The sequence below is a fragment of the Setaria viridis genome, chromosome 5 (genome assembly GCF_005286985.2).
Source record: "Setaria viridis chromosome 5, Setaria_viridis_v4.0, whole genome shotgun sequence".
In the NCBI taxonomy this organism is placed as follows: Eukaryota; Viridiplantae; Streptophyta; class Magnoliopsida; order Poales; family Poaceae; genus Setaria; species Setaria viridis.
The window spans coordinates 18,417,351-18,427,178 of NC_048267.2; the positions used below are offsets into that span (position 1 = coordinate 18,417,351).

The 9,828-nt window shown below is 43.2% G+C and overlaps 1 long non-coding RNA gene across 1 annotated transcript; it reads left to right on the forward strand.

The window, feature by feature from the left end:
- The first annotated feature begins 6,823 nt into the window (after positions 1–6,823).
- On the forward strand, positions 6,824–9,097 carry LOC117858267 (uncharacterized). The gene is made up of 2 exons (XR_011898338.1): positions 6,824–7,671; positions 8,673–9,097. It is a non-coding gene; the product is annotated as an uncharacterized lncRNA (long non-coding RNA).
- Positions 9,098–9,828: the final 731 nt, after the last annotated feature.

Consider the following 9,828-nt stretch of genomic DNA (forward strand, 5'->3'; position numbering starts at 1 on the left):
GTTGATTTACTACCTGTACACGTCACTTTGTCAGTTCAACTTCCATATAAAGAACATTGACTCCATTTACTTGCGCACACCTCCACGGATCTGTTGGATGGTGTTAGGTCGTTGTAACTCTGTCTTAATGAAATACGTACCCAGATACGTTCTCTGTACTTTCCAAACTATTCAACTAGGTTAAATTCACCGCTTGATGAAAATTCTCTTTTCTACTTTGTATGGTACATGACATCATATCCTATGTTGGATATTTTGATAAATTTCGCGATTTTTTGTCGTACATTTTCGTATATCAGTGATTGAATTGATAATGCTCCCAACTGAGTAAAATAATCTAAACAATATTCTAAAATGTCTTTTCCTAACATATGATACAATTTCAACTATCACCAATGAATGAATGTTGTAGGTGAAAGAAAAGGGATTTGCTTGGACCAACAGAGACATAGGTCTTGTTTGGCATGACTCCAACTCGGGTGGAGCTGCTCCACTCCAGGTGGAGCTAGCTCTGGATAGAGTTGGAGCAGACTGATTTCAGTGTGGATTGCCATTGTTGCCCCCCAATTCAGACCCCACTTATCATCCTCTCTATGCCCATCTGAGTCATCCTCTCTATCCCCATCCTCTTCTTCCTCCGACGGGGCCACGACTGACCATTACGTTGCTCTGGGTGATGAAGCAGTGCAGGCGCAGGCAGGTGCTGCCTAGCAGCAACGGCGCGGTAGGTACTGGGCCTGAGTGGGCGAGGGAGCTGGTGGCGGACCGATGGCCACCGAGCTGTCGTTCTTCTCAGCGGGAGGGGCCTCCGCGTGTGCCTTGGCGCTCTCCTCCGCCACCACGTCGCAGAAGGCGTGGTGGGTGATGAAGCTATCCCTCCTACAATGTGCACACGACGAACCACAAGTCGGTCAACAGAATTGAGTGGGTGGAGAATGAAGCAGTTGATGAGGAGGGAAGGGGACCAGAGAGGAGAGCAATTCAGGAGGAAGGGGGCGGACGGCGGACCTGGAGAAGAGGGTGCTCGCGGGGAGCTCGCGCGGCCATCCCTGCTAGGAGCTCGTGCCGCCATCCCTGCACGGGAGGAGAGAGAGGCGGGCGGCTGTTAACGGCGATGGGACTCGGGCAGCCGGCGGTGGTCGGCGGTCGGTGGGGCTAAGCGGCCAGGAGGGGCTAGGCGGTTGGCGGGGCTAGGTGGCCGGGAGGGGCTCCGGTAGCCAGCGGTGGGGCTCGACGACGGCCGCCGGTGTGGGTGGCGGTGGGGGAAACCCTAGCGCCGGCGGTGCTCGGGCGCAGAGGAGTCGCGCGCGTGAGGAAACAGGCACGGGAGGAGAGATGGGCGTGGGGGGAGTCTCGGGAGGAAAAGAACAAATCGGTTTTTTTTAAACAGTGGTATTGGTGAGTAATTACCCATCAACTCCACGAAGAGGTTCAAAAGAGGTGGTTTTGGAGCTGCAAAAGAGGTGTTCCAAAGCTCCACCCTCATTTGCACTACAGCTTCATGGAGTTAGCAGCTCCATAGAGTTTTGGAGTTGGGGTGCTGGATTGGAATTTTTGCTGAAGTTACTGAAGTGGAGCCATGCCAAATAAATCCAAGCCACGCTCTACACCAGTTTCGCTGCGCTCTGCTCCCCGCTCCCCGCTCCCCTCTGCTCTGGCTCATGCCGCTCCACCTCCCAAAAAAAACCCATTTGGTAATGATTCTCCCTCAGCGTCATTCACATGTTTCCACACGCCATAGACCTTGGACCAGTATGCTGCACGCGGTGACACCATACTAGCTACTTATATGGCTAAAGCAAAGTGTAGTATTCGGTTTATTATGTTTAGTTTTAAGCATACATACTTCCACCATTTTAAAACATTGGGCCATTTTAACTATGCATGCTAAGATGTTTTTTTTATTATAAAATTACTAGCACAGTGGCCATGCTAACGCTACGGCAAATTCTCCGATGATAATTAGTAATACAAATCAGACAATAAAAAGGAGATATATATATATTTTAGTAATCAAGCATGAGAATGAGATGGATTTAAGATTCACACGGAAAAGACATAATTTTGGGACAGGAGTCCCGTTTCCATTGAAACATGACAAGAGTTTATTTTTAATACATTTGGGATGAACACATAGATAACCTACAAGTGAAAAACTCACCTCGCGCTGCAAAACAGTTTAAAAGCATAGGAAAACTCATAGAAATACTGAACAAGCTGAGCCATTACAACAAATCTCAACAGAAAAACGCCCAGCACCTTGATAAAAGAAGTGTCGGATGGACTCAGGTTCAGCACAACTCCCGCAGCGACATGCTGAGATCATTCATGTATACCTGGTACATAGAAAGGAATTATCATTGGGAAGGACCACTAAGAAATTGTAATTATCAACAGTAGATAGAACTTCAATTTTGCTAGTTTAATTCCCTTGGGATATCGTGATGTACTATGTAGCTTACACATTTTTAATTCAAAACAAAGGTGAAATAAATACAAATTCAAAAGGTGAACTGAATCACTCAAATTTAGAGGTCTAATAGATGATAGTCAACTTTTGAAATAGGTGATATTTGATAATGCAAATGAAAAGAAAATAAAACAACAATTTTTTTAAATTTTTAGTTTACATAATATGAAATGCCGTCCTCCAAGTCAGGCCAACATAAAGACAAGGGTAAATTATATAATCCGAGGATGTTTGGCATTGCAATAAGTAAATTGCTCCAGATATGTAAATATAAAGCAACACCTATACGCATTTTTTTCTACAGAGGTCATGACTATATACATCAAGCATCACATATAGTTAAATATCAAGAACTCAAGCTATGTGGTTGGTGGCACGAGGAAAATACAGAACTCATCTGACACTTCGAACAGGAGCCACAACAAATTTCCTAACAAATTTTACTCATCCGAACAAAAGATCAATGATTAGCATCCACAAATATCAATGATTAGCATATTGCAAACAATTGAATCCCTAATTGATTAGAAAAAGAAAAGAAATACCTGCAGGACCTTCGGTTGAACAATGTTGCACCGGAAATATTCCGGTCACTTTCATAATTCAGGAAATAGTAAAACACACGCAGTCCAGTAAGCTATTCTGATGCAATGATTTTCATGGTAAAAGAACATAGCTCTCCAATGATCTTGCCTCAATCAAGGATGGTATATCCCTGTGCCTAATAACATTGCTACATTGACTTCAATTACAGACAATTCATGTTTATTAGGAAAAACTAACCTACTGGAGACGTAAACCGCTATTGAAGTTGATCATTGTAAGTAGGAATTGTGATAAATGGTTTGTTTTCTCCTATAAACTTGGAATTCCTCTACCTTCAGTGACAAAAACCTATGAAATTGCTTTGCATGAATGTTTTCCAACTCATCTGCTTGCTTAACCTGTCATAGCAATCTGAAGCTTAATTTGAATATATCCCAGATGACAAATGGTGAACATAATCAATTTATTCGAGCGATGCGCACCAAGAAAAAAAAAGTTACCTTCGGACCTTCCCCATACAAAAGAAATCCGACATCTTCAAATAGTGATACACCTAAAAAGCATATCGAGAACAAGGATTGCTGGAGGCTGGAGTCTTTGATACTGGGAGTAATTTAGCAAAGAACATCTTTGTGTGGGGCATTGGATGGGGTGGATATCGCAAACAAATTTAGACGAATTAGTAGAGTACAGTATAATGCCCGTGCTAACCCTACGGTAATTTTTTAAAATGCAAATCAAACCAAGAGATCAACTATAGACTGGGATACTTTTTATTCACACAAAAAAGAAATTTTAATTACATAGCCACATGGGCATATTCATCAACACTGCTAATGCAAAATTCAACAAATTTCCTTCAGTAAAGAGGTTTAACTAACCTAGCTAATCATGCCGATCTAATCTATTTTGTAGCATAACCAAAACCTATAAAGATCAACCAACAAATGAAGATCCTATAATTGAATCTCGTGAAAAATGTCCTAATGTTCTGTTAAAAAAAAAGCTTGTCTAATGATTCCATGCAATGTTGAAGGAAACATATGTGAAAAGGTGTCAGAAACAAATAAGATAAAACTATTGATTGCCAAATTAGATGAATGAGTAGAGCTGACCTTCAGGGGAAGAATTCATCACTCAATCAATAAGGCTCTCATTTCCATCCAATGCTCCAATAATCTTCCTGAATTCCACTGGATTTTGGGAAAGGCTGAAAAGATTAGAATTTGCTTATAAGTAACGACTGTGCTTTCAACACAGGCGGCGGTTAGTTCAGCCTTTGCTTCTAGATGAGCCAGGCGCCTAAAATCACCAGAGATTTAAATTCCTTGTAGCTCGCTGACAGTGACAATATAGGTAATGCAGTAACCAAGAACTCAACTGAATACAGTAACCAGTTCTATGTAACACCTATTAACCTGCAACTGCACATAACATGCAAGGGCATTAGTATACTGCAATAAGGAAAAAAAACTTTGATTCTGTAAGTAAAAACTAAAAGAAGTGCCGGTTCTTTTACTCACTTATATTACAGGATTTAGTCTGCAAATTCTTTCAATCACCTGTGGTAGAAATTCTTTCCTCTTCCATAGCACAAATGAATTTCAACATTCCTGTAGGATATTATTTGTGTGCTTCATTGACATCTAATCTTTTTCTTCAGAAGACAATGCTTGATGCACTCACAAAACACACACGTTAAGGTGCTGTGCCCATGAGATGCAAGGGATATTATTTACAGGAAAAAAGGGTATTCCTCTTATTTTACAGGCAGACAGTGCATGATGCATCTAATGTCATTTTGAACTAAAACAATGGCACTAAATTTCTTGTATACTTCCCAACAGACTCCAAAAATAAGCCTTTACAAAGAAAAACCTTACAACAATTTTATAAATCTAAAAACAACATCATGTCAAGATTCGGGCAAAAGTAATCATAGTCTACAAATAGCCGTTTGTGATTCACATGTTCTCTTCAGCATTTAGTCATTTTCTTTATAAAAAATTGATCAATATGGGTGAATAGAAGAAGTTAAACAACATCCGCGTCCTGATCGTGAGGCAGATTCATCCAGGAAGAAGTTAATTACATATCTTGGCGCGAGGAACACCTTGGAGAATGAACCTGCTGTGAGGACTCGCCAGCTGGGGTGGACGACGAAACGGACGGTCGGACAGGCTAGAGCTGAGAGAAGTTTTGAGGGACGGAGACAGCCAGCTAAGGCGATCGATGAGATCGCGACCATCCAAATCAGGATGGGTGCCCGATGAGTTTAGGAGGGCCCAATATTCCTCCTCTTCTGATTATATTAGACCAGACAATACCAAATCAAAGAAGTTCTTGTACGAATCAAGTTCAAGTTCTTGTTAGTTACGATAGAGAATACGTATTGGAATACTCCGTCGACTGGCAGCAGCAGCAGTAGCGGATAACTTTTGAAGAAAGGGTGGAGAGAGAGTGGTGGTGGGGGGAGGGTATACCAAGAAGGGTGGCAACAGGGGGAGCGCGGTGACGTCGACATCATTGAGGTGGACCTGGAGCGGCACGGTGCCACCCCAGACCCACCACGCCGCCTCCTCCGACTACGCTGCGGCCTCCTCATGCGCGACGGCCATTGCCGCCGCCAGTGGGCAGATCTCATGGCGCGGGGCCTATCCCCAGGGCTCGCCGGACCAATCCGATTCGCTTCGTGAGAGGGGAAGGGAGGGAGATGGCGGCGGAGAAGAGGAAGCCGGCGGCGGACTGGAAGAGGAGCTCCCGGAAGGGGATAGGACACGTACGGGTGGATGGCATAGGGACTTTTCAGCAAAAATGACAAGTCATGTTCCAAGGAGCGCGGGTTGATTGCCAAAAGGTTAAGGGACTTTTTTTTGCAAAATGACCATAACGGTTGGAAGAACCGCTCTTTTATATTAAGTATACTTTTATATTAAGTATAGATTAAAAACATATATGCTCATAAAGTCATCCAGATATCTACAAAACATCCACGTGTGGTGAAAAAGAAAAGATACTTTATAGGAAAAATATATTTTTTAACAAATACTGGTGTATAATATTACAAACCTTATATGTAAAACATTGAAAAACTTGTAGCATTGGATGGACTAATTATCCTTTCGGTGTTAAGTAATATTCCCATTAATAGTGAAGCACTTATAGGTATTTCTGTAAATCTCAAGATATATCGACCTAATTTCTCGAAGCATATAGTTAAAGGGTGTTCGGTAGAGATTGCTACAGCAACGCTACGGCTGCAGCTGCAACAGCAAGTTAGCAACCTGAGGCTGAGCTGTGGGTCTGTTGCCCCGTGCAGCTACAGCTGCTTGTGCAGCCAGCACAAACGAATAGCTACTTAGTTTTTCAAGAAATAATAACTACAAATCTTCTTTTGGTTTTCAATATATGGAGTATATATTGTTCATAATGTCATACATTTAAAAACTTTGATTTTTAAATCTAAGACCTGTTTATCGGAGCTCCTAAAGTAGCTTTTTCAAACAGTTTTCCAACTAAAAATGATTCTCTGAAATAAAATAAGAGGTTGAGAATCGGAAAAAACTAACTTCTCATGATTCATTCCTTGCACAGAATCATTTATTCATAAAGTTTATCATAGAGAATAACTTTCAACCACATAATCACTTTTTTCAGAGAATTAACTTCCACATATAATCAGAACATTAAAAAATAAGCTCTATTAACTTATTTTAAATATTATATATTTAAAATCAGAGAAAATATACATACATTCATTTATTCGAACAACCAAGTATATCTTTTTAATGAGAAGAGAACCGGAGAACCAACAAGTAGAACAACCAGAAGAAAAGTGGCCGAGCACGCTGATAACAAATTATCCACGGTGATGTCCGGTCTGTACGGTCCACACAGGCAGGTTGGTGTAAGAGTGTACGAGATACGGAAGTGCTTTATTTTTTTTTCCAAACCGACTACAGGGCAGCACTCCACTCTAAAGTTTTTATAGCTCCGCTTAACTAACTCAAAAAAATATTGAAGTTGTCTGTACGTTTGACAAGAAGTACGGATCCAGCTCCAAAAGGATGCTTAAACTCCGCGACGGCCGGCGTCGTGGTAGATATGACCGCGCTCCCCCAACTCGTCGCGCCCGACCTCAACCTGTCCGTTGCGCCACCAGCACTCTGCTTTCCCTCTCTTCCTTCCCTGCTCTCTCTCTCCCTCCCCTCTGCGAGCCTTGAGCTGCACTTCGCGGGATGAGGGCGACGGTGCGGTGGGCCCCGAGCCCCAGGGCTGGGGCGCCCCGAGCGGCGCATCTTGCCTGAGTTTCAGTTTTAGGACCGTGCATCAGCTCGCGGCGCACCTCCCTCCGCCTTGTCTCGAAGCTTCGCGGGGCGAGGACGCGCCCCTTGGGGCCGCCGCTGCCATCGCATCCTGGAGCTCCAAGGAGCGGCCGTGGGGGGCATGGCGGTGGGTGGAGATGGCGGCACCCGGCAGGCTGGGGGCGGCGTGGCCTGGCAGGAGCCAGCGGCGCAGTCACGGCGACCAAGGCAGGTGGGGGCGGCGCTCTCCGACCAGGCGAAGGGCGAAGCGACCGCGGTAGAGGGAGGAAACGGCGACGGGGAGTGGATAGGAACAGCGATCGACTCCGATCGACTAGCGGACGCCGCTCGGTGAGGTTTCCTCTCTACATGCGCCTATCTCCTCCGATCGATGATGCATGGGTTCGGAATCCGGCGGTATTTGGGGATTCTGGGGTCCGGATAGGTTAAACGCCTGCGCCCATGCGTGCGGGTTTCGTGGCGGAGGAGGCAACTGCAGACCAGCGCGTTTTGCTCGTGTTGCATTGCCATGACGAGGGATTCAGTGGGCGGGGGGGTTTTTGGTTCTGGCGTTGTTTGCGTTTCTGCGCTTTCTAGCTTTGTTGTGGGGTTTGTGTGGGTTTAGTTCCAAAATCCGGTCCAGAAATCCTGGTTCCCCATTCCATCGTTTTTGGTTCTAGCGTGCGTTGCTGATTGCTAGCTTCGTTGAGGGGGGTTGTGGGTTTACTTCCAAAATCCTGATTTGATAGTTAATTGCCCGTCTGGATGGTGACGACGCGTTTTTGAGGTGCCTGTTCTAGTTCTGCTATGATTTAGGGAAATGGCTATCATCTAGGATGGCATGATTTGCGCGTGTTTTGCTATATGGGGGTTTTGGTCGCTGATGTCTTTGTGCTGCTCTTCTAGTCCTTGATAATTAGGTGGGGGTGGAACGGATTTGGTGTTTCGGCTATATTGTTCAGAAATCATTCCTACTCTTCAATCATCCTCTGTATGTTTCCATGCAATATCACGAAGCAAATATTTCAGTTCTCTAAATGTGCTGATTGCAGATTTGTAGTTAAAATTGTAATCCATTTAATTGCATAGGAACTATATGTTATCCAGCAAGTTCCCGCAGAGTGGATTTCTGATTTCTTAATGCACAGCTGTGCTAAATTGTGAAACGGGGTTTTCTGATTTCCGGACACGCCCGTGTTTTTTTTTCCTCAGAGAAATTTTAGTTGTTGGTTAGCATGACAAGTGTTTTGTTTTCACTCTACTAGCAATTTCTTGTACAACTGAACTTCATGGATTAGCATCAGTTATTGACTTCTGATTCATCTAATAGGATCTGATCTTGCTTTCTGCAGCTATGATGGGCTCTTCTTCATCTTGGTCTGGCCAAAACTTTGTGTCCTTCTCATCTTCTCCTGGTGCAGGCTTTGGGCAAACCGTGGGCTCCATTTCCGCCACGCCATGGGGCAAGCAGTCTTTCTTTCAACTAGATTTGTAATGTCGTGATTTCATCTTCTTCTATTTGTCGTTTGATTCTGCTTAAGTAGGCTTGCTGGATTCTTACTTCTTATCTTGCCACTTCCACAACAATATGCTGGATGCAAAATTCTATCCACAAGCAGTCCCTTTCTTTTGTTTTGTTTGTGCATGGGCATTTTTTATTTAGTGGGTGTTAAATCCTAAACTGTAGCTATTCCTGTAATGCTCATCAATAAGTTGGATGAATAGGTAAAAGATTATTGTTATTCAACAGGTTTTTAAGGCCTTGACAAATCTTTCATACCTTTTGTCCATTTTGCTATATTGCTGTGATGCGTTTTATCAACATATCATTTCCTTGGGTCAATACGCCAATGTATTAATTTACAAAATCTCATGCAGGACTAAATCCTGAAGATACTGATAGATACTAACTCTAGATCCGTGAGACGACAATTTATGATCATTAAATTGAACTCCGTACATGCTAATTACGTTATGACCAATATATTCACACAACTCATCTATTATACATTATCTGACTTCAGTTGGCAAGTGTTGTGGATTAATTCCAGAGACACCATACCACTGGTTTGGTTCAGGAGCAATTGCACTGATGGGTGAAAATTATAGTATACTACTTTCATGCAGGAGTCTAGAAAAAAAAATACAAGGGATATGCGAAGTAAAGGATGTTATAGGGCGTTTATAAAATTGCTGTATTACATCCTCTGCTCCGTGTCAGCGTAAAATAGATGAGTTGATGCATTGGTGACTTTAAACAGTCTACTTAGAAAGTTTAAGGATTAGTTCAATTTCAAGGAACGTATTAGATATTATTAGAACTGTCCAGTTCTTGACCTCTAGTATTCTACCATAATTAGCTAGACTCTTGACCTCTTGTATTCTACTATAATTAGCTAGACTCTTTGTATCTTGCCTTAATGGCTCACCCTTTTGTATTCTGCCATACTGGCTATATATATGGAAGCTCACCCCCCAGTTGGGTGTGTGGTGTTTGCCCAACTCCTA